A 24,622-nucleotide genomic window follows, 5' to 3' on the forward strand; every position below is an offset into this window, starting at 1 on the left:
ATATTAATCCAAACAAGATTAATATTAATTTTAACCTATAGTTTTTCAAAATAAAAACTATATAGTTAAATAATTAATTAATTCACAATTAATCAATTTCCCATATTATCACACAATTATTTCCTTACCCTAGAAAATTAATTCCTTTGCAATTTAGTCTTTCTCTCTACAAATCTTTCTTTTGACATCCTTACCCGTGACAGTGTAGGACAAAGGTGATTTGGGGACCATGTACCTATAATACGAAGCTCCAATAAAACAAATTATTAATCTAATAATCTTATTTATTAATTCCATGATTACTCCACTATAAATATGAAATTGCACTCTAAGTATTTATAGAATTATATTTACAGAGTTTTCTCTTGTAGTCCATTGATATAATCAATATATGTAGTTCTGTCCTCCATTATTGGCTCGTTAATTACAGCTGGACAAAATTACCATTTTACCCTTATAATTACCTCTTGATCCTTAAGTACCATTAATTCACTAGCAAATAATTAATCTATAATCTAATTATAGATTTGAGCGTAATAACTATTCAGTTCCAGAATTAACCCTCAAGGGAACCAATATTCGATTCGTTAGGAAAACATGGATTCCAATATTGTAATTCATGTTCCTACCCATCCATGATATTGAAACTAAAAAAAAAAGTCATTAGCGTCATTATTCTAAGAGACCTTAACGAGTGAATCAAAAGATCCAATAAACACAAACATGAGTTCATGAATACTCAGGATTTTGACTGATCTACAAATGATCATCTATTATGATAAGAATTAAATTTTTATGTCAAATGACAAGTTTATAAAAAAAATTAATTCTCATCGATCCTATCATATATAATCTCTATTATATACATCACCTCTACTAAGATGTCTATCCACATCAGTAATCCGAATCTAGATTACTCGCATCTCGCATGCTTAGCAAACCGTACTAGTAACCATTCTTTAAAGATTCCATACTTTTATATGTTACTGATTATTTTATTCATTATATATGATATGAATTCTCTCGTACTAATACAAGATATATTCTCATGAATGAATAAGGAATTTTCTTGACATTACCATATAATTAATTCAAACAATAATTATAACATTCAAATAAAATAAAATTGTACTTTTTTTTAAAGCAATAAAATGTCTTTACATGATTTTAGGACATTAATTCTAAGATATATAAGAGAACGTGGAGGTCAGAGACCCTTGGAGGTAAATATGAGACACTGTCTCGTATTCCTGCCAAAGAGAAGGAGTTCCGGATGGTAGTTAATGACACTACCATGGTGGCCTGCAAATTGATCTGGAAAGATTAGACACTGGCCATCAGAGGTCGAGGTCCTCCCCCCGTGCTCCCTCCTTCTCAAAATGTCATCTTGGCCGTTGAAGAAGAAGAGAAGGTCGCGCAGCTGGTGCGCAAAAGAAAGGTCTCTGAAGATGGACAACATCCTAACCAAGGACGAGTTGAATCGAGGGCAGTAGCCGACACCTCCTTCCAAGGTAACCCATATAGAGAATTAAACTAAGCTGCTGCCAGTTTTAGGCTAGTTTGATTCAACCCATGACAACTCGTGAGTCGACATCCAGTTGATCCAGACCTGAACGTGACCCTCATTCAGTGTGTGGATCACTTGGTTGTACGCTGCACCATATCTACCCCGGTGTACCATAGTGGTAGATAACACCCTTCATTTTAGATCCACCATTTTTGAGGAGTACGGTACAAACCTTTTGTCGTTGCCTTCCCTTCGTCAGGGTGTTTTTCCCCCGAGTATTTGGCAGGCTGCACATGTATCTAGTTCAGATGAGGAGCCTGAACCCCGTAGGTCCCAAAATGTAATAATATTAGAGTCCCTCCTCTTGTGACAGTCCAAGAGTTAAAGGTTTTACCTTGCTCGGTTCGTAATCCAGAACCGATCATAGTAGTTTCCTCCTCTAGCTCAGAGGGTAGGGTTCTTGCTTTGTTATTTTCTTTGTCTTATCCCGAGTAATCATTTCTTGGATCTGAATTTTATACTCCTTCTTTTGCAGGAAAATATATGGACCTGGAGGATGCCTTCAAATATTGTGTGGCCGGAACTGGACCCGTAGTCAAGAAGGCGAGAATATCAGAAAAGCACCTCCTGATCCGTAGCTATCACCGGATCTCCTGCAAAGGATAAATGTGCCAGCTCTACTCAGAAACAGCAGCAGGAAACACAACTTCCAGCTCTGGTAATTGCAGTTACTGTTCATGAGTCTCCTCCTCCTCGTCCTTGCGAACTTGTTCCAGTTACCCAAGTTGTTTAGGGCGAAGCCCCATCTGTGCAGCTCCCAGTCAAACCACTCGAGGTTGCAAGGATCCCAGAAGCGCTTCGAGGGCCCCTCCATGACATGGCGAACCACATGGTGGGTCATGCCAACAAAGTGAACATCAAGGACTTGAGGGCCATAGAGGAGTATTCCCCAGGGAACGTTTTGGAGTCAACCTTAGGGATGAACCAGACTGTGAGTTAACATTCTTCCTCCTATAGTATTTTCCTTTTTGTTTTTACTTTCGTGAGCTAATCCTGTCATGCATCTTTCTTTTATAGTCTTTTTTACCTCAAATCTGTGGCATTGCTCAGTTTCGAGCTTAAATAGATGAGCTCAAGGCTGCCCTGGCTGCATCCCAAGACAATGAGCTAATAGCCAAGGACTAGGTTATTGAGGTGAGTCAGCGACGAGACTAGTTACAGGTCGAGGTTGAAAACCTCAACGAGAAACTTGAGGAAGTCGATGTGCTAAAAAATAAGTTGTCCAAGGTTGAAGTCAAATCCAAGGAGGAAGCTGAGATGGCGAAGCTGGATGTTGCCGAAGCAACGGACGCCCTAGAGGAGATGCTTTACTGGCGTGGGGCATACAACCAGGTAGGGAATTTCTCCTTTTTGGATGCAGAGCTTTGGGGATGTTATCTTGCTAAGTTCCAAAGTCAACTCTCGCAAAAGCCCTTTGAGACCGCAGAGGCTTCTAGATCTGCTGAGGGGGGTGATGATGAGGTGACATCACAAGGGCAAGTTACCAGAGCTAAGTGATTTTCAGGGCACCCTCATCTTTTTATTTTTTATTTTTTTTTATTTTGGGGTTTTTATATCCCTTGTAACTATGCTTTCACAAGCTGAAACAATCGCCTTCGGGCTTAGTTTGAGGTTATTTCTCCTTGTAATATTCATATACTTGTTTAGTACATTTTCATTACTTTATGATCTATTTTTGTTCCCCTTAATCTATTATCTTGCTATGCTAATGAATTTTAAGTCATTGCACTCGCAATCACAGGGGTTATCTTTATATCGAGATAGGTTTCTGATGGCTTGACTAATTAATTTTTGTCGATATCCTGGTTATACCCAAGAATTTTCCTGCCTATTAGCGTTATAGCTATTAGGAATCAGGTCTTAGACCTAGTCATATCTAGGAGTTTGTTCGCCTAATAGCATTATACCTATTAGGAATCAGGCCTCGAACTTGGTTATACCCAAAATTTTGTCCGCCTAATAACATTATACCTATTAGGAATCAAGCCTCAGACCTGGTTATATCCAGGTGTTTGTAATTGAATTCTAGGTTTTGTTTCTTTGAATTTTCCTATCTTAGTTCGTATTTGGAATTTCATTGAAAATTAAAGCTAGCTATAAAAAGCCGTTGAATAATAACTTTTTCCAAATTCAAAATTTCAAAGTTTATCCAATCACACTTAAATATTTTTAAAGACTCATCGAGGGTTATATGCCCCCCCAAGCGATCAGAATTTATGGATATTCTAGGTTGCTTTTACAAAATGAGTACATGATACATCACGAGAATAAGATAAACACGTAGCGATCTCGTGTCATTTAAATAGAATGGCTTTTGCAAATAAGTCTTACACAGAAAAATATTGAAAACATCGTAAATTAACAAAACTGTCCTAGTACTGATAATAGTTTTTAAGATGAAGAGCATTCTAGGCCTGTGGTACAAACTTTCCACTTAACTGAGCTAGTTTGAATGTTCCTTCACGTAAAATTCCACAAGCTGGTATGGTCCTTCCCAGTTCGGTCCCAATACACCATCTTTAGGATCCTTACTTGCCAAAAAGACTCTTCAAAGCACCAAATCACCCAGCTTGAATCTGCATCCTTTTATCTTCAAGTTAAAGTAACGCGTAATTCTCTGTTGATAATGGGCAAGTTGTAATTGTGACTCTTCCACTTTTCTTTGATTAGATCCAGGTATGCGTTGAGAAATTCGTGGTTTCGGTCTTCAATGAAGGTTTTTTGTCTATGTGTTGTCACTAGCGCCTCAATTGGGAGCATAGCCTCACCTCCAAAGGTTAAAGAGAAGGGAGTGTGCCCCATGGAGGTGCAATGTGAGGTCCTATAGGCCCAAAGTACTTGCGAGAGCTGCTCGGGCCATAATCCCTTGGCTTCATCTAATCTCTATTTTAAGCTCACGTTTATGGTTTTATTTATAGCTTCGACCTGCCCATTAGCTTACGGATATGCCATTGAAGAGAAAATCTTGGTTATGCCGTACTTCTCACAAAAGTTTGTGAAAAGATCAATATTTAACTGAGTTCTGTTATCAAACACGATCTTCTTAGGGAGCCCTAAATGACATATGATGTTCTTCACGACAAAATCCAGGACTTTCTTCGAGGTTATGGTCGCCAGAGGCTCAGCCTCGACCCACTTCGTAAAGTAGTCGATGACGACAATTGTATAGCGAACTCCTCCTTTTCATATTAGTAATGAACCAATCAAATCGATCCCCCATATTGCAAATGACCAGGGGATGAGATCATGGTTAACTCCATGGGCGCTGTCCGAGTAATCGTGGCAAAGCGTTGGCACTTGTTACATTTCTGTACGTACGAGGCTGAATCCTTTTTGAGTGTAGGCCAAAAATAGTTTTGTCTCAATATCTTTAGAGCTAGGTTTTGCCCCTTAACGCGGTCTCCACAAAATCCCTCATGTATATCTTGTAGGATGGTTTGTGCTTCTTCAGGCAGAACACACCACAGGAGGGGTAGTGAATGCCCTCGTCGGTATAGAATTCCCTCAACCATAACATACAGTGGGACTTGATATAACAATTTTCTTGCGTTCTTTCAGTCATTTGGTAGTTTACGGATTGTGAGGTTTTCCACTATGAGGATAATCCAGGTTAGTTTTGTGTCAATCATTCTGATCTCAATTGATCCTTTTGTTATGCTTGGTTGTTCTAAGAAATCTACTGGGACCACGTTTAATGCATCCGCTTCTTTGGTGGTGGCAAATCGGGCTAAGGCATCAGCATTGGAATTCTGCTCGCGGGGTACCTGCTCAATGGAACATAATTCAAACTCACACAACTCATCTTTAACCTTAGCTAGATAAGCCGCCATTTAGATACCTCGAGCTTGATACTTCCCCAATATATGATTAACCATGAGCTGAGAATCACTATAACACCATATCACCTTTACTTTCAGTTCCTTTGCCACCCGTAATCTTGCCAATAGAGCTTCGTATTCTGCTTCATTGTTGGATGCTTCGAACCTGAACCTTAGGGCTGTATGGAATTGATGTCCCTCAGGTGAGATTAGAATTATCCCAGCTCCGGATCTATTTTTGTTAGATGATCTGTCAACGAAGAGTTTCCACAACTCTTGCATTATTCTCTCATTGGCTCGTCCTGAAAACCTGTGCATTCTGCCACAAAATTAGCGAGCGCTTGACTCTTGATTGTTGTGCGTGGCATATACAATAGCTCGAACTGGATGAGTTCGATGGCCCACTTAAGCAAATGTCCCGACGTTTCAAGTTTTTGCAAGACCTGCCTTAAAGGTTGATTGATTAAGACGTGGATGGACTGAGACTGGAAATACGACCTAAGTTTTCTCAAGGCCAAGATCAAGCAGAACATGAGTTTTTCTATTATAGGATATATGGACTCAGCTCCTAGAAGCCTTTTACTCACGTATTACACCATTTTCTGCGCCTGATTTTCCTCTTGAACTAATACGACGCTGATGACATTTTCTATCATAGCTAGGTATAAGAGAAAACATTCTCCAGCTGCTGGTTTTGATAGTATGGGGGGTTCATGTAATGCCCCGACTATTTCTAAGACTTCGGACCATTAAAAACTATTATGACATAACTACTATTTTGAAATACATTCATATAAAATAACATAACTTTATTTAAAACCCAAAATATTGTACGAAATACAAAATATGGTATGGGATCCCATTGTTATAAAACATAAACATAAACTTTAAATCAATTGTTTAAAATACTAAGTGCGGAAATACATCAAAACATAAATTTAAAGACGTTAAACAATGTCATCCTCGATCTTCCAGCAGTCCATTCAATCCGTTCATCCTCAACACACATGCCAAGCTGGCACGAATCCTTCCTACCTTCCACTTTCATTTTCCTGCATCATTCTAAAAAAAAGGAATGCGCCTAATGCCCAGGAAGGACAATCTACTAACAATATATATCATAAATCATAAACATAAGACTATATCATAAAGCATATACTATAAAATATATGACTATAAAAATGTATATCATATAGGACTACAATATTAATGGCCATTAACTTATTAACATGGTATGTGATAAAACCATCTAGGTCCTCTATCTACTAATCGAGGTAGGTTAGATCACAACTATAGTATATGATAACCCATCTAGGTCCTCTGTCTACTAATCGAGGTAGGGTAAATCATAACTCTAAACCATGAAAATGATAAAAATTCTCGGGGCTTGCTATCTAAGCAAGTCATATGCCCAAGCGACTATAAAACATATTTATACATATACATATAAAACATAGCATAACATAAACATATAAACACATATAATCTAACCTATTTTCCTTACCAAAAACCGGGATATGGAGACAAGAACAGGATTTGGAACACTCCTAAAACCAACAGTAAGAATCGTGAGTTTCTAAAGAAAAAGAGATGAAAAGAGAACTAAACCATCCAAGTAGAAACTTACCGAAAAGAACCTTAAGATTCAAGAAACTTAAACACCTAACCAAGAATCATAAATAAGAGTTAGGATCTGAAAGAAAACAAAGAAAACTAAAGAACTATGAAAACTGAACTTAAGGATAAGAATACCTTGGATAACTATGACTTTGATCTACACCTCGTTACCGAAATAACACTATATCTTACTTCCCAAGTGTTTAGAAAAGCTTAGATTGGAAAAATTTTTATCCAAAAACCCAAGTGTTTCTCTCTATAGTAATCTTAGCAGCTTGGAGGCTCTGAAGAATGCTTGAAGAATGAAGGAAATGGCTGAGTACTAGGTCCAATTTATAGATTTCAAGGAGTGAAACCAACCCCTTTTAATTTGAATAAATAAATGAATATAAAATGAAAAAGATTTGAATTTTCGTTCAGCAGATGCCCAGAACTCGGTCAAAATCGTTCAAAGGCAGTTCCAAGTGGTTAAGGCTGTTTTTAAGTTTAAAAACCTCAAGTTTCAAAATATTCACTCCCAGGGGCGATATATCGCCTACCCTGGGCGATATATCGCCTAGACCTATATCCTGAGCCCCGTTCGTTCATTCGTGCGAAGTCGACGTGTTTTCTGTAACTCCCATAGGCGACATATCATCCCCTATAGCTGTGATATATCAGCATACGTTGATATATCAAACACGTATTTGCACTTTTTCAGCATATTTTGAATTGATTAAACATCTTTGACTGAGTCAAAACATGATCCTAACAGCTGCTGGAAGGTTCTAGAGCTTCTAGATCTTTCTTTTAATTAAAATATTCATAAAAAATACTTAAATCCTTAATAAACATGATTATGAGAAGTGTCACATTCTTAATAATTCTATCTAAACCTTAGGTTATAATAAACAATATTTCTAGGACCAACAATATTAATCAAACCTTATGTTATAATTAATATTTCTAAACTATAGGTTAAACTTATAAAATCCATACCTGTTGCTATGAGTTTCCAACTACATCCCGGTTTGAACCAAAATCCACGGAAACTAACATACTACAAACTACTACTACTATCTAGCTAAGTAAAAATTCCGGGACACTACAATTCAGCCAGGTGAGTTTTCAGATCCTGAAATGCCTGCTCACATTCTTTGATACACTCAAACTTTTTGTTTCCTCTGAGCAAGTTGTAAAACGGGAGACACTTGTCAGTTGATTTTGAAACGAAGCGGTTTAGGGCCGCTACTTTCCTAATTAGGATCTATACTTCTTTATGCAACCTGGGCAAGGGAATTTCTAATAATGACTTGATCTTCTCTGCGTTCGCCTCTATCCCCCTTGTATAGACTATGAAGCCAATAAATTTTCCCGATGAAACCCCAAAGGTGCACTTCTGGGGGTTTAGTTGTTGGGGTTTTATGCCCTAATTACAACCCAATTTCTTTGTAATCTCATTTTATTATCAATAAAATAATAGAAATCATTTTTTGACTTGGTTAGTCACTTTGCTCACATGTTTTATTTTCATGATTATTTGATTAATATAAACTTCTATTAAATCCCGAGCATATAACTAATCATATTTATAATGACATAATCACAGTGGAATATAAATATGATTATATGTTCAAAATACGTTAGTCCTAAGATTAGTCAGTGCACAGGATTTACACTGACTTGCCAATCTACGATATGTTCTACTTACACATCACAGTGTTATGTTCTTTCTAGAACATTAGCAAAGTAGATAAGATCGGATGTATTTGTTACATCGGACTGGACTGATATTGACAGGTGATAGGATAAGTAAACATATCGTTATTATCTATTCTATTCATATCATATAGTTGACCATAGGTCAATTCAATCTCAATTATGAGTGGTTAGTATTCTAACTGATTGTATTATTTGAGTTCTTTGACTTGTTCGTTACCAACTTACCCTACGGACTAGCCCATACTTACATCTTGGGAACTCGGTAGTATAATTAAGTGGGAGTGTTAATCATAGATATGAACATCTATAGCTTCTGATGAAGAAGTGAAACGATGGTTTCCTTTTAGTTTGGTTCAAGGCGCTAAATGATAGAGATCTCATTTCAGTAATTAATATTAGTGTACAGAAATATCATTTACAAGGAACTAAGTGTTTTAAGGATAAAATACAATGAGGGGTAATATGATATTTTAGTCCCATCTCATTGTAGACCGTCTATAGAGGATTGAGTGACACCCTTCTCAGGTGAAGGGAGGTTATATTTATAGAAGAGCACTACTTGCTCATTGTACATAGTGGTCTCGAGGAGACAAGGCCCTGCACATGCAGACTACATGTGGTAGTGGTGCTGGGAGAATGGTGGTAGACTCTAGTACATGCCAGGGGTCTGCGAGAGCACTTCAACTTCCATACCATGTCGTACCTCCACCATTTGTCTAGTATGGACGTCAGAGGTTGGCTGGGAAAGACCTCGTCAGGTACCCTACTTGTCTGGCGTAGAGATTAGGATCAGACTCTTGGGGTCTTCAGGGCTGTACCCTCATACTCGTACACATATTTTGAAACTGAGAGTTCCTCTCACCCTCCTGGCATAAATGTTTTCTCCAAACTCCCTTGCATTTTTCTAAGTGTTCGAAGGCTTGCAAATTATTAGGATCGACATGCCAAGTTGCCTCCACCAATCTTACATTGATACTTATAAATGACAAGGGCTTCACAAGAGTTCTGAGTGCATACTCTCGAAAGGATTTACAAGTATATATCATGAGGAACCATGGTGGCAAGGTGCCTTGCTAATGGCACCTACTCTGGGAGATGAGTAGGGCCTTTTCAATGAGGCATGAAGTTGTGAGACGGGGCGAGGTGCTAAGCAGGTGAGGCGAGGTGTGAATTCACGGCTTCGCGAGGGCCTCGTGTGAGGCATGGGTCTTGCGTGGGGTGAGACGAGGCAGCTTCGTGAGGTTTCCAGAAGGGCGAGACAGGGTGGCTTCGCGAGGGCCTTTCGTGAGTCATGGGTCTCGCGTGAGGCAAGATGTGAGGTTTCTTAGAGTGCCCAAGGTTACTAGGGGGAAAGCCTCACCTTTTTTCCCGAGTGTTGACTGAGGCCCTCTCGGGAGTATGTCCAATTTTGGCATTCATAGAAGGAAATTAGAGTTCGCCAGGAAAATATGCTCTCGCTTATCGGTCAGGTGTGTGTAGGTGATGTAGATGGGCTTGAAATTTTTCTGGCCTTGTTCTTTTTGGTTCCATTCTGGTCGCCCTCACAAGTCCCCTTTCTCTTATTGTTCCCCGCCTGATTATTCTGCGTAGCGGGTGGTGTCGTAGATGCAACATTTTCTACTACTCTAGGTGGCTGAACATGGGTTTGGCTGGTTCCTGTGACAGCAAATCATGCCTCCAGATTTATCCATTTCTGGGCCCGAGCCAGGAATTCATTTACACTCTTTACTCCTTTTCACTGGAGTTCTTTCCATAAATCACCTCCTACTGTGATCCATGTCTTCACTGCCATGATCTTGGAGCTATCATCAACATCCCTAGCTCGTGCTACTGCATTTGTGAACCAGTTTAGATATGCCTTCAGGGACTCACCACATTGTTGTTTTATATTAGTCAACGAATTGGCCTTAACACAAGTTTCCTTCGAAGCTTGAAACTTTCCCTTAATTCGAAAGACAATTTCTTCCACGAGGTGATTGAATGTTTTTTGTACTTGTTGAACCACAATCTGGCTAGTGCGGTCAGAGTTGTGGGGAACAAGATACATCTTAAGTTGAACCCAGAGTTGTGGGCCATCATTAATGTGTTGAACGTCCCTTGGTGGTTAGACGAGTCAATGTTTCCGTCATATGCGGACATGGTTGGCATCCTAAAGACAGCAAGATACTGAGCTGCCGCAATGTTTGGAGCAAAAGGCTTGAGCTTCTCATCGAAATCACAATCATCGACTCTTTTTTCCATATACGAGTCTCTTCATTTGTTCTTCCATTAGGGCCAGTCGCTTGAGGGTTGGATCCTTGGCATCTAGGTTAGTTAGGAGTTGATTATCAGCCCCCATCCTATTGTACGCATTAGATGGGTTGTTTTCCCTTTGAGCTTGAGCTCAGTTAGGTGGGACATTCCATTGTCACGTACGATAGATGAATCTCCCTTGTGTTGAGTATAACTCAAATTATCATGGCGAACTGGATATCCTCTTTATGAATTTAGATGATCACGCAAGTTGGGGTGTGGGTCAGAATGAAGAATTTTGTGTAGAGCTCAAGTGATCCCTCAGGTCGCTCTTATGCCTACCTCCACACTGGCTCTCTGTCCATTAACTTCCATTAGCAAAGCTTACAGCTTGTGGCTGGGATTGAGGACCTAGATTATTAGCGCGAGACCATGGGATATAGATTTCCTCGGAGGGAGGAATATTTCTCCTGCTATCCCATCGAGTTGTAGCATTCCTCTGTGGGTGAGGTAGCGTTGGATGTTGAACCACTGGCGACGAATGTCTTATTGGTGAAGCTATCCTTGTTCCATCGGGGTGCACTACGTTAGCTCGTCCCTGATCTATCCCAACTTCCTGGGTTGGAGGTAGGACCGTTCCATTTCTTTGTGCCGGAGGCTTTGACCGTGGCATAAATGGATTTGCTGGTGTGTTTCGCCTCCTCGAATTGGTCCCAGATCATCCTGTTGGGTCGTGCTGAGCATTCTGTGGGATCTGTTCAGAATGTACGAAGCTCGGGGTAGCAGTTTGAATAGATCAACTAACATGGGGTCATTGATTCCTATGAGTATTGGCAGGTTAAGTATTTCGCTGATTTCGCTCTGAAGGTATGAAGCTCGGAGTTGAATTTCTAACAAAGCAACTAAGATTGGTTTGATTATTCCTGTGGGACCTATGAGACCCAATTTGCCTCCTTCTGATGTTAGCATTGGTTGCAGAAGGGGGTAATCGAGCTAAGATCTCCTCAATCTGCTTGTTAGCCTTAGCGAGATGGCTCCTTAACTGGGCATTTTCCATCTCAATGGCTGTCAAATACCCCATATTGGGATTTGGTGGGAGTGATGCTGAGTTCTCAGTATCGTCTTGGCCCAAATGTTGCTTTCTAGAATGATGTTGAGCAATTGGGTCTTCCCCAGTGGGGTCAGCCGCACGATGCATCTCCTAATCATCAGGTTGTTCCATCTCGTTGTCATGCATAGACCAGGTGACCACCATGGTGAATGTTGGGTGAAAATTTCGTGGGGTATTAAGAACTAATATGCTCGTAACGAAAGCACCAATCTGTTGACGCGATTTTTCACCAACAGTGGATTAAGAAATCCGACAATAGAGATATTCGACTTTTTTAATAAACCGTGATTAAACAAATGAAATATATAAAAAAACACTCACACTTTTACGTGGTTCAATGGTTAAAATTCACCTAGTCTATGAGACAATCTTATTAATCTCTTTAGGGCTCTGGGTGATATTCTTCCTGACAATTTCAGCAGAGTTTCTGTATATCAAGAATCGGTCCCTTTTATATCCATTCCCCTGGTATTTATAAATGGTTTCTCTAGACAACTTTGGGTAACTGCGTACTTAAATGTGGTAAATAATAAATTCTGATAACTTCCCATTCACATAGGGATATGATTGCCTTTAGAATTTACATTTGTTATCTCAGGTCATAAATGTGTAATAAAATATGGGCATTAATGAGCATCATGACCAAGCTTCCACGAGCTGGTCACTTCCTTTGAGCTGAATACCTTAGAACTAACCTATCCTGACACATGCCAAGCTCAGTTTCACAAAGGCGATCTGGCCATCGCGCATCTCGAACTAAGCTATTGGCGCAAGGGGCGATCTATAAACTATCTGGCTGTCGTAAGCTGTCAAGTTTGACTCGAGCTGCTCACTCCAGAGTTAGCTAGATATTCCATTTGTACGCTTTCTTCATACGATTGTCTAGCAGCAGTACCTCATGCTGAGTAATTCAGTTTGTATTTATTTTGGGGTACAACACATAACTATAATGGGATATTTCTCATTCGACATGAATCTGAATAAAAAGAAAAAAAAACAAATACCTTTATGTAGATGTAGAACACATGTAGATCAAATAGCGTCTTAGCCTCCTAACCAACCATCTTTTATATTATGGCTCGCACAAAGAGAAGGAGACAGGTGGATGTCTATGCTATTTGGTAGGATACTCAAGAACACACTTTTGAATCTCAACACATGAGAGAGTGTTCTTCTCATAATTCAGAGAGAATAAAGATCTCTATTTTTCTCTCTTGGCAAATAACGTGAAATGCATCTGATGTCTTGTCTTCTTTCTTGATGTTATATTCTATTTATATAACAATAGTAAGAAGACCTATCGCTAATCTCATTGGTCTTATGCGTGAGCCACAATCCATTTGGACTGTGGTTGGTGCCAACTTTAGGGCTTTGGGTCCTGTGATATTTTTCTCTATAAAATACTATTTGTTGGACCTTTATCATATTATTTTATGTAATATACAATCATACCAAAAAATTAAATAGGATTAAATTAATTTTCAATAAAAATTAATTTCACAAAATTATTAATATAATTTTATTTTCCATTAAATATTATTTCATAAATAACATTTTAAATATTACTTCACAAATAATATTAATTTGTGAGATTAAAAATAATACTTTATTATTTTTAATTATTTCCTTTTAATACAAAAATCCTACCTTTGTGTTATCGAGCTAGTACGAGGACAGTATGGACCCGTAGTTCTAAGCTCCAATAATTGAATTAATTTCACTAACTCTTAGTTCCATTAATTAATTCATTAAATATGAATTATTCCACTAGAAATTAATAGATGAACTCTCAAAATTACAGTCTTATATTATTAGAAGTTATAACTATAATGTCGTCCATAGACTTAGTCATTGCATGAGTTATGACCATCTGCTAGTTGTTCATAATTAAAGCTAGGTCTTAATGTCCATTAACCTCTCTAATTATATCTTTATCAATTAGTTCCATTGATAATTTAATGAACATTATTCTATAAATTTAATTATAGAATGAAATCTCTGTTCTCTAATAGAAATTAAGCGCTGTATGTTCAAGCCCCGAGTCAACACTAAAATGAACAACTATTCTGCTTTCATTTAAGTAAGGAGCATATTCTATATTTGTGAAGTATATTCCTAGCCACTTTTAGTTTTATGACTCCAAGATATCAGGAATTCGGTCTTAGGAATATTGAACCTTACCCGATAAGTCAAAAGTCATAAAAGCACAAATAAGAGTTCATTACTCACTTCAAGATTGAGGTCAAGTCTCAAACGAACATCGATTGATGAATGTTAAACTTATGTATTTTAATGGAGATTATCAGAAGTTCGTTCTTTCATCGTGTCCCAGTCTAATACAATTTATGGTATATGGTACCTATATCTTTTTGTGTCGCTACACTTATCAGTCTGGATAAACTGCTCTGTCTTCAACAGAAGATAGGCCATATTCATATTCTTTATTAAATAAAGTTCACTTTATTTAGCTATGACAAATAATTTTTATATTATTATCTTGAATTAAATCCTCTTGTATATGTATATCATTATAAATATACTTAATTTAAGATCACATCAATAATATTGGCTCTTCATGATAAATGACATGTATAATTAAATAAAATATGAGTGCAAAATATTAACTTTATTTAATTAACAGTAATCGTTCATACATAAATATGCTTTAAGGGCGAAAATCCCTACAGTCAGTGGCCTTCGATACAAAGCGGTTGAGAGTCACTATCCGACCAGTCAGACTTTGCACATCTTCGTGCTTCATGGGGGGCGTCATCTTGATCAAGGCTTTGATCTTCTCGGGATTTGCTTCTATTCCTCAAGCGCTCATAATAAATCCCAAGAACTTTCCAAAGGCTACTACAAATGTGCACTTTTGGGGATTTTGTTGGTATTAAGTTAATAAAATCAGGCACGCAATGGAAGGGGTGGTGATTTTAAAAATCATTAATACCGAAGCATGATCAATACATATATTTATACATTAAATCCACACACAAAAAGGAAAGAAGAATACCTCTTGTAGCCTATTAAGAGTCCTTGAGTCTTTTTGTATAGTCAAATGATCTTCCTATCCAGCGAAGACTCACACCACAGTCTTTCAAGTCTTTCCTTAAACACACAAGGACATGTGTGAGCATGTAAGATTCACTGGTTTGATTTTAGGCTCTCTAGATATTCTCAACACATGAGATCTAGAGAGTTTGGAGAAGAGAAGACTTTAGTGAGTTCTAGAAAATTTTTAGGCTTAGAAGATTTCTTATCGATACTTTTTGACTGATCGTCTCATTCCTTAAAATTAAATATCATATCTTTTTAAACTTATAAAGATAATAAAACAATTTTATTTCTTTTCAAATCTAATTAATTCAAAACCAACATGTTAGATTTTTATTTTAATTATTTATTTTAATCAAATTAAAATAATAATCAAATAATATTTGAAACACTTGGCACATGAGTGTGGTGCCCCACTCTGTCCTTTATTTTTTCTCATTTGTTTGTTTAATTAAAATTAAGACAATATATTTATTCAAAATTAATATAAATATGTTTTATAATAAATATCTTAAATTATCAGTTTGAATAATTCTCTTACACTAAAATAATATTTAACTATCTATAATATTAATCAAAACAATGATTAATATTAATTTCAACTAATTTAAAAAATTTCAAATAAAACTAATTCATTAAATAATGAATTAATTCATAATTAATTAATTACACATAACTACCACTTAGCCCTGGAAAATTAAGTCCTTTACAATTTAGTCATTTTCTCCATTAATCTTGCGTGTGACATCTTTATCCTTGACAATGTAGGACAGAGGCGACTCGTGTACCATGGACCTATAACATTAAGCTCAAATAAACCAGACTATTAATTAAACTTTTTAATTAAATAATCTTATTTATTAATTCCATTATTACTCCACTATAAATATGGAATTGCACTCTTAGTAATTATATAATTATATTTACATAGTTATCTCTTACAGTTGATTGATATAATAAATATATGTAGTTCTGTCCTCCATTTATTGGTTCGGTAATTAGAGCTGGCCAAGAATTACTGTTTTACCCTTTTAATTACCTCTTGTTCGTTAACTACAATTGATTCACTAGTGAATAATTAATCTATAATCATATTATAGATTTGAGTTTGTTTAACCCAAAATTAGATATGGTGACGTGGCATTTGAAGATGACATGTGGCAGTAAACGCCATCAAATTCTAAAAACTGCTCAAGATAAGATAGCTGCTCAAGTAGACAACACCAGCATAAAGAACAACAGTCTAATTTGCCCAAGATTTTCCCAAGTGTGCTGCTCAAAGAGAAGAAAGCTGGTAACATCCTATGGAGCTGCTTGAGTAGAGATCTGCTCGAAGAACAACTCATTAAACCAAAGGACACATATTTCATGAGATATTATGAAATATCCCAAGATATTTTCTGTAACTGATATTTGAATGTATTTTTCCAATATTATTAGAATCTATAATCAACTGTAACAGTCCCACACTACACGTGTAGGACCTAGATCATTTTGTAGAGCCCACAACCCACTAAGAGACTCTATAAATAGGGATCTCTCACTGTCATTATTTTCTCAAGGTCTAGATTTACACTTTACATACAATCTTTCTATTGAATTGTATTCTCTCTCAACTTAGAAAGCTCAGTTGAACCTTGTTTTTCTTGATCTTAAGTCTGAGACTTTCTTGTTTAATAAAAGTGCAAGTGGACATAGGTCATTACCAACTCTTGGGGCCAAACCACTATAAATTTCCAATGTTGTTTTATTTGATTTTAGCTCTTTAAAATTATTTACTGTCATTCATATTGACTCAGTGTCGTTGACCAAAATGATGGTCAGCATTTTGGTGCTTTCATTGAGAGCTGAAATCCAAGATCACACCATACCAGATCCATTTGAACCAATGGCTATTACTACTAGAAGCCAAAGCCATGAACCTCAAGCAGAACATGAACGAGAAAAGACAAGACTTTCAGTCTTGGATGGATCAACAGTAGCGAGCCCTTGAAGCTCGTCAAGAATAAGTTGACAGTCGCAATAATGAAGCGGCGAGACTGCTACAAGGTGTCTTGCAACTGACTCAAGCTGAAAGACCTAGACAAATAAACCCTCAACCTGAGAATATTGGTTGTGCAAATGCTAAGATTCAAAGGCCAACTAGTTGAGCCCAAGTGTCTGCTCAACTATCAAGGTCCCAAGACCAAGTGGTTCCCGTTGGACAAACTCGAAGTCATCACTCGAACAGGGGAGCTCAACCAGGAGTACATTGTCACTCCATCAAAATAAGCAGGTGCTACCTAATCGTGACCAAGGTCAAGGCTGTGGTAGACAAGTTGTAACACCCCAAGTTGCTAATAAAGTTTAGGACCTTGATTAGCGTGCCTGGAGGGCAATAAGTGAATTAATATGCTAATATATGAATTTGAATGAATATGTGATTAGAATGCATGTTTAGGTGGTATAAATATGCATGTGGACCCCGTTTGTATGTTAGGGGTAAATTGGTAATTTTATCCCGTTGAGAGCATACATGCGATAATTGTATTATGTGATTTGCACCACGTGAGTGTGGTGATATTAATGTGATGCACGTGCCGAGACGGTCCTAGAGAGCTAGTTAGCTTAAAAGTCACAACGGGATTTTATACCCGGCTCGGGAGGAGCCTAGGGGTACTTTGGGAATTTTGTAAGTTGAGTTGAGAATTAGTGGTTAATGGTTATTGGAGATTGAGTAACCTGAGTAACCATTAGTAACTGTTGAGAGTAACAAGTTTAGATGAAAGAAATGGTAGAATTGTAAGAAAGTAGGAATGACAAAAAGGGCCTTGAGGTTTAGTTAGAAGGGGAAATAGATGGAAGGGTAAAGTGGTCATTAGGCAAGGGTTAGATAAGGTTCAGCTGGGGGAAAAAGGATTCATGTTTTATACTTAGTCACAATTGGGTTTATGCTGAAATTTGAGGAAAAAGCTAGAAGAAAAAGGAAGAAGAGGAAGGCTGAAGTTGGGAGATTTAGGAGAGGAATCAAGGTGGTTTGAAGCAATTGAGGCCAAACAAGAATCAAGATTGTTTTGAGGTAAGAATTGTCCCTGTTTTACTGAGTTTTAAGCTTGATTTTAGAAAGTAAGAATGAAAATTGAAGGATAGTTATGGCTGGTTTGTTATGAGAATTCAGCTTGATAATCAAGAGGAGTTGGTTTAAAGCTGGGATTGGAGGAAGTTCAAGCTGAGTTATTGATTGAGGTAAGAGTTTTTGTCACCTTTGAATTTTCGTATCTGGTATGGTTTGAGATTTTAGAGGCATGGATTATATTTTTCAAGCTCTGGTTTAGGTCTTAGAAACCATGGTTTCAGTTTCTGAAATTTGAAACTCAAGAGTGGATTTTGAGTGTGATTGTGCAATTGAGTTTGTTTTTGATGTTTATAGGTTGTTAAAGGGTTCATTTGGGGTTTTAAATTGATTTTGGGGCTTAGGTACTTGTTTGGGTTGAATTGGAGTTGTTTTGGCTTGGGAAAAATGCAGGGGAAACCCCAGAAATCTGGGTTCGTGTAGGGGCGCCGCAGCGCAAGCTTGCATCAGGATGAGGGAAAAGCCTCTGGGCGTTGCGGCCCTTGATGGGAGTGCCACGGCCCTAGGCTATTTTTGGCAGCCAAATATTGCATTTTTAGGGCTTTTTCCCGGGGGCTCGGAAGATGATTCCAATACATTGTTTTAGGGAATTAGAGGTCCCAAGAGTACGGGATTGGTTCCGGGAAGTGGTTTTGGGATTGGTTAGTATCAAAAGTGTTTTATATGTGTTGTGACTAGGATTTTGGAGAGGCTCGTGATAGAGGACCGTGCTTGTGACCTTGGTGCATCGGAAAGCTCGAGATACAGGTAAGAAAACTGTAACACCCGTAGAGCAGGGCATGGGCCCATAGTGTTGTTGCAGGGCACGACCCTAGATTGTATTATTGCTAGGATGTAGCTCTAAATGAATTATTATATGTTTGATTGTTGTTTGCGAATGCTATATGTGGTTATAGCAGAATGAACGACAAATGAGTCGGGAACGGCGAAGGGCCGAGAACGGCGAAGGCCGAGAACGGCGAAGGCCGAGAACGATAGTGGGGCCGGGAATATCACTTAGCACATGGAGTGCTTGTGGTTAGGGTGAGACCCCAATGGATACATGGGATATCCTTACGGTATGGACCGAGAACCAAGGCTTTGGTAATGCTTCTGAGACGACATGGCCGTATATGTGTTAAAATCTTAAGGGCTGTCTGTTTAATCTGTGGGTTGCCTAACATGTTGATTATATAATATGCTTATGTTATGCTCTGTATGAGTTTTCTTGCTGGGCTTTGGCTCACGGGTGCTCTGTGTTGCAAGTAAAGGCAAAGAGAAAGTCAACTAGCCATGAGTACGGAGAGCGTGGGGGCGACGCGTACATGTTTGGCCTGCCCAACTGCTTTGGTTGGGGGCATTTTGAGAAATGGCTGTATTAAACTATGTTTTTGATAATTAGTCATCTGTAAACCTATTTTGAATTGTAAATATTTTCCAAACCTTACTTTGGGATCCCGAATGATAAACTCTTGAACTTTTAATGAAATATAGTACTTTTTAAAGATTACAGCCTTGACTTGTTGTTTAATCACACTTTGTTCTAAAAACCTCGCTCAGCGAGTTAATTGCACGTTCTAAACTCACTTAGTAATGACTCTAAGGTAGTAGGGCATTACACAAGTGTCTGGAGCTGGACGGCTTGCTGATTGGCCATCGAGGCGTGCAATCTCATGAGGGGGTCAACCTTTTAATCCACAAAATTTAGGACCTGGTCACCAGTTCCGACGACCATGGAACAAACGGCCAACCAGTCAAAATATAAGCCAGGGCCTCGATGTTATCATTATGTTGGGTGCAACCACGGTCATCCTCCAAGAACAAATAGACGAAGGAATGACCAAGAAGCCTACAACAACTATCTGTTAGGATTTTATGCCCTAATTAAAACCCAATTTATTTGTAATCTCATTTTATTATAAATAAAAGAATAAAAATCATTTTTTTGACTTGGTCAATCACTTTGCTCACATGTTTTATTTTCATGATTATTTGTTTAATATAAACTTTTATTAAATCCCGAGCATATAGCTAATCATATTTATAGTGACGTAATAACAGTAGAATATAAATATAATTATATGTTCAAAATAAGTTAGTCCTAAGATTAGTCAGTGCACATGATTTACACTGACTTGCCAATCTACGATATGATCTACTTACACATTGTAGTGTTATGTTCTTTCTAGAACATTAGCAAAGTAGATAAGATCAGATGTATTTGTTACATTGGACTGGACCGATATTGATTTTAGATAGGTAAGTAAATGTCCCGTTATTATCTAATATAGTCAATTCAATCTTAATTCTGAGTGGTTAGTGTTCTAACTGATTGTATTATTCAAGTCCTTTGATTTGTTCGTTATCAGCTTACCCTACGGACTAGCCCATACTTACATCTTGGGGACTTGGTACTATAATTGAGTGGGAGTGTTAATGATAGATATGAACATTTATAACTTATAACAAGAAGTGAAATGATGATCACCTTATAGCTTGGTTCAACGAGTTAAATGATTGAGTACTCATTTCTGTGATTAAAGTTCACAGAAATATCATTTACAAGGAACTTAGCGGTATTGAAGGATAAAATACAATGAGGGGTAAAACAATAATTTGTACTCGACTCAATTATAGATCATCTATAGAGGATTTAATGGAAAATTATGATTGTAACAATGGATAACATATTTACTTTAAGTGTAAAGCGTTCTATGAGTTCAAGAGTGCAATTTTGAGTCTTTAGTGGAGTCATGAGGAATTAATGAGGTAGTGAAATTATTCGATAATAATTTTACGGTAACTTATTGGAGCTTGAATTCATGGGTCCATGGTCCCCACAATGCTTTTGATTAAATCATCTAGATAGTCTCGATTAATTGATTTAATTATCGAATAGAATTGTCAAAATAATTTTGGGTCAATTTTGGACAATTGTACTAAGATGTGGAATTTAGAGAAGAAAAGAAAAATTTGGGCAAAATTATTAATTATGGAAAATTAGTGTCAAATTGATAAATAGTGTTAAATTAATGTTCAAATTATAATTAGTTAATTTGAATACGTGATTTAATTATTAATTAATTATTTAAATATAATTATAAATATATACATATAAAATTTTAATAAAACTTTATAAGATTTTGTACATAACGAAATCAGTTTTATTATATATATATTATATTTATTTAATAAGGGTTTTTGTTTTGTTATATAATTATAGAAAATAATAGTATATGAATTTAAAGGCTTTTATGCTTTGAATTTAAAAATGGAAAAATTCCAAGGTTTGACAAATACTATAGTATTCGGCCATATAAGGTATTTTTAAGCTATTATTTTAATTATTTAACTAAATTGAATTAACCCTAAAGTGTTGCTATCAATAGGAACTTAAGGTTAGGATTTTTTAAGTAAGTGTGAAAAAGCAAAATCCTAGACTAAAAAAAGACCTATTGTGGCCGCCCACTTCTTCTCTATTTTTCTCCATAATTTTCTCATCTCACGTGTTGAGAATTGCCCACCCTAGTCTAGGTGATCATAGGTAATTGTGGAATACTGTGTAGTTTGAAGATCCAGTTCACACTATTGTCATTACCATGCGACATAAAGGAACAAGGGTGAGAGAGAGTGAAGGAAGGAGTGTTAATATCTACTGCGTAAAAGTAAGATTCTTAAACTTTGTTATTTGATTTACTTTATGAAATTCATTAGAAACATGTGTCTAGGTTGTTTTATATGTTACTTTATTTAATATATGAAACATACATGAAAATATTTATGATCCTGTAAAATGTATTCCAACGCTATCAAACATCCTACCGAGATGGCTATGATGAAGATCAAGGGGATAGTCAATACTTCCAACCTCACGACAATCAATATTATGAAGATCGTTATAATGATGGGCATCCAAGAGGATAATTTGTTCCACCAAGGCCACCTGGGCCGCAGAACATCCCTGCTAGGGAAAATGTGCATCCTGAAGGATCGTTTGTCCTACCAAGGTAGCAAGAGCTAGCAAATTGTCCAGCAAGACTACCTTCTAGTGCTCCTCGAGAACATAACCAGAATGCTGGGGGGCAGCCTAGAGGAGGCAATGTCTTTAACATATTTGGGAACAGAGGACGCAACTTACGAAAAGTCCTTGACCAGCTTTGGGAAGGCAATGGGTCTGATGATGTGGGATTGTCGCACTAGTAATCTCTCCAGCACCATGAAAAGAAGCTGCAACACTCCCAGTCATTGCCCCAACAGTTGTGCCACTAGTTGCTCCAGCAATTCAAGCACAACTTGATGCCCTTTCTCAGATGGTTCGGGAGTTAACAACCCCGAAACTAATTGACATCGATTTAGAGAGAAGGAAAGGCTCTCCTTTCTCTGACCAGATCAATACACTTGCTATTTCTCCCAAGTTCAAGATGCCATCTTGGAAGATGTACACTCGCAAGGAAGATCCAATGTCTCATGTAAAGAACTTCAAAATATAAACAGATCTTTAAGGAGTAAGAGATGACGTCCGTTGCAGGAATTTCCCTGCTACCCTTGCCAACTCTGCTCAACAATGGTTCTTTAAACTAGAGCTTGGAACCATTAATTTTTGGGATGCATTTGTGAGACTGTTCTACTCACAGTTCTTTGTTGCTACTCTGCCAACTAAGCACAACGACCTCGTTGACACCAGGCAAGGACCTAACGAGCCCCTCAAGAATTATCTGCAGCATTTTATTCAATAAGCTGCTAGATCCAAGACAGTCAACAATGATGGAAAGCTGATGGCCATCATGGATGGGATTCAAGTCAAAGGTCCTCTATGGACTGGCCTTAGAAGAAAAATCGTCTACTTAACCAAAGATTTCTTAGATCGAGTAGATGAGTTTATAAAACTAGAAGAAGCGATACAGAAAGTTGATAAAGCCAACCAAGTTGGAACCAGTACTGCACCAGCCAAAATACTGGTGGAATTAACAAAACTAGATAAATAATGGTAATGGTAATAAGAATAATCAGAATAGTGGCAAACGAAATAATAATTCTAACCGTGACAAAAATAATGATAATAAACAAGCAAAGACCAATGACAAGCCACAAGATTACATTCCTCGTTTACCACCTACTCTATGCTCTTAGGGTCACGAGCAGAAGTCTTTCAAGCTACATAGGCTAAAGTGCCCTATAGGAAGCCAAATCCTATTAGGAAAGATATAAGCAAGAGAAACACTAACAAGTTTTACTACTTCAATAGCTATTATGGACATGACACCAATGAGTGTAATCAACTCAAGGACGAAATTGAATTTCTCATCTGCCAAAATCACCAGGCCATGAGAAGATACATTCATCGTCGTGCCGAACAGAATCAGGTTGCTGCAGGAACTCCTAACGCACCAACCCAACCACTACAACCAGCCTCGGTAGCTGGTCAAATAGCATGATTTGTGGAAGACCACACCTGGCTGGTAAGAGTAGAAATTCCCTAGAACGATATGCCTGGACACTGTTCAATGAATTAGGAGAAGAGGAGTTAGTCGTTGAGGAGCGTACTCCTAAAACACATTGGTATGAAGGCAATCCCATTACATTCACTGAGGACGAAACCACACATGTCAGGTTCCTGCACAACGATCCCTTGGTAATCGAAGCCCAAATTGCAAATATGATTGTTGCACGAACCATGGTGGATCATGGTTCTTCAACTAATATCCATTTCAAGATCATTATTGAAAGGGAGAGGCTACCTGTTCGAGATCTGGAGCCTTGCTGATAGACTTTGTATGATTTTACTAGAGAAGGAATGACTCCAGCAGGGACAATCAGACTAGCAGTAATTATGGGATCTGCATAAATGAACAGTATAGTTATGGCCACATTTGTTGTGGTCGATCTTCCCTCAGCCTTCAACGCCTTACTTGGAAGGCCAATACTCATTTATTTGATGACTATCACATCTATATTCCACCTAACAATGAAATTCCCAGCTAATGCTAGAATTGGATGTGTTAAAGGGAATCCACGGGAAGCTTGGGAAAGTTATAATTCCTTCATTACAACTGCTAAAAAAGGCTTGGTAATGACTAGCATGGTTTTTTGCTGGACCAGCAGAAAGCAAGCCAACAGTAATGATGGAGAAGAAGATGTCAGAGGAACATAATCAAGCTTTCCCAAATGAGAAGTGTAACGCCCTACTTCCTTAGAGCCTTTACTATGTGAGTTAAAAATGTGCCATTAGCTCGCTAATTGAGGTTTTAGGTTAAAAGTGTGACTGAACTGAAATAAAACTCGTTTATTGACATTAAGTATAAAAATTTGGACATTCATTGAAATCATAAAAAGTTATACAGTTGGGATCCCAAAAATACTGTTTAGAAAATGTATTACAACTCAAAAATAGAAGTACAGTCGACCTATGCGACAAAACAAACCAATACAGT

Source organism: Humulus lupulus, chromosome 2 (genome assembly GCF_963169125.1).
Source record: "Humulus lupulus chromosome 2, drHumLupu1.1, whole genome shotgun sequence".
Lineage (NCBI taxonomy): Eukaryota > Viridiplantae > Streptophyta > Magnoliopsida > Rosales > Cannabaceae > Humulus > Humulus lupulus.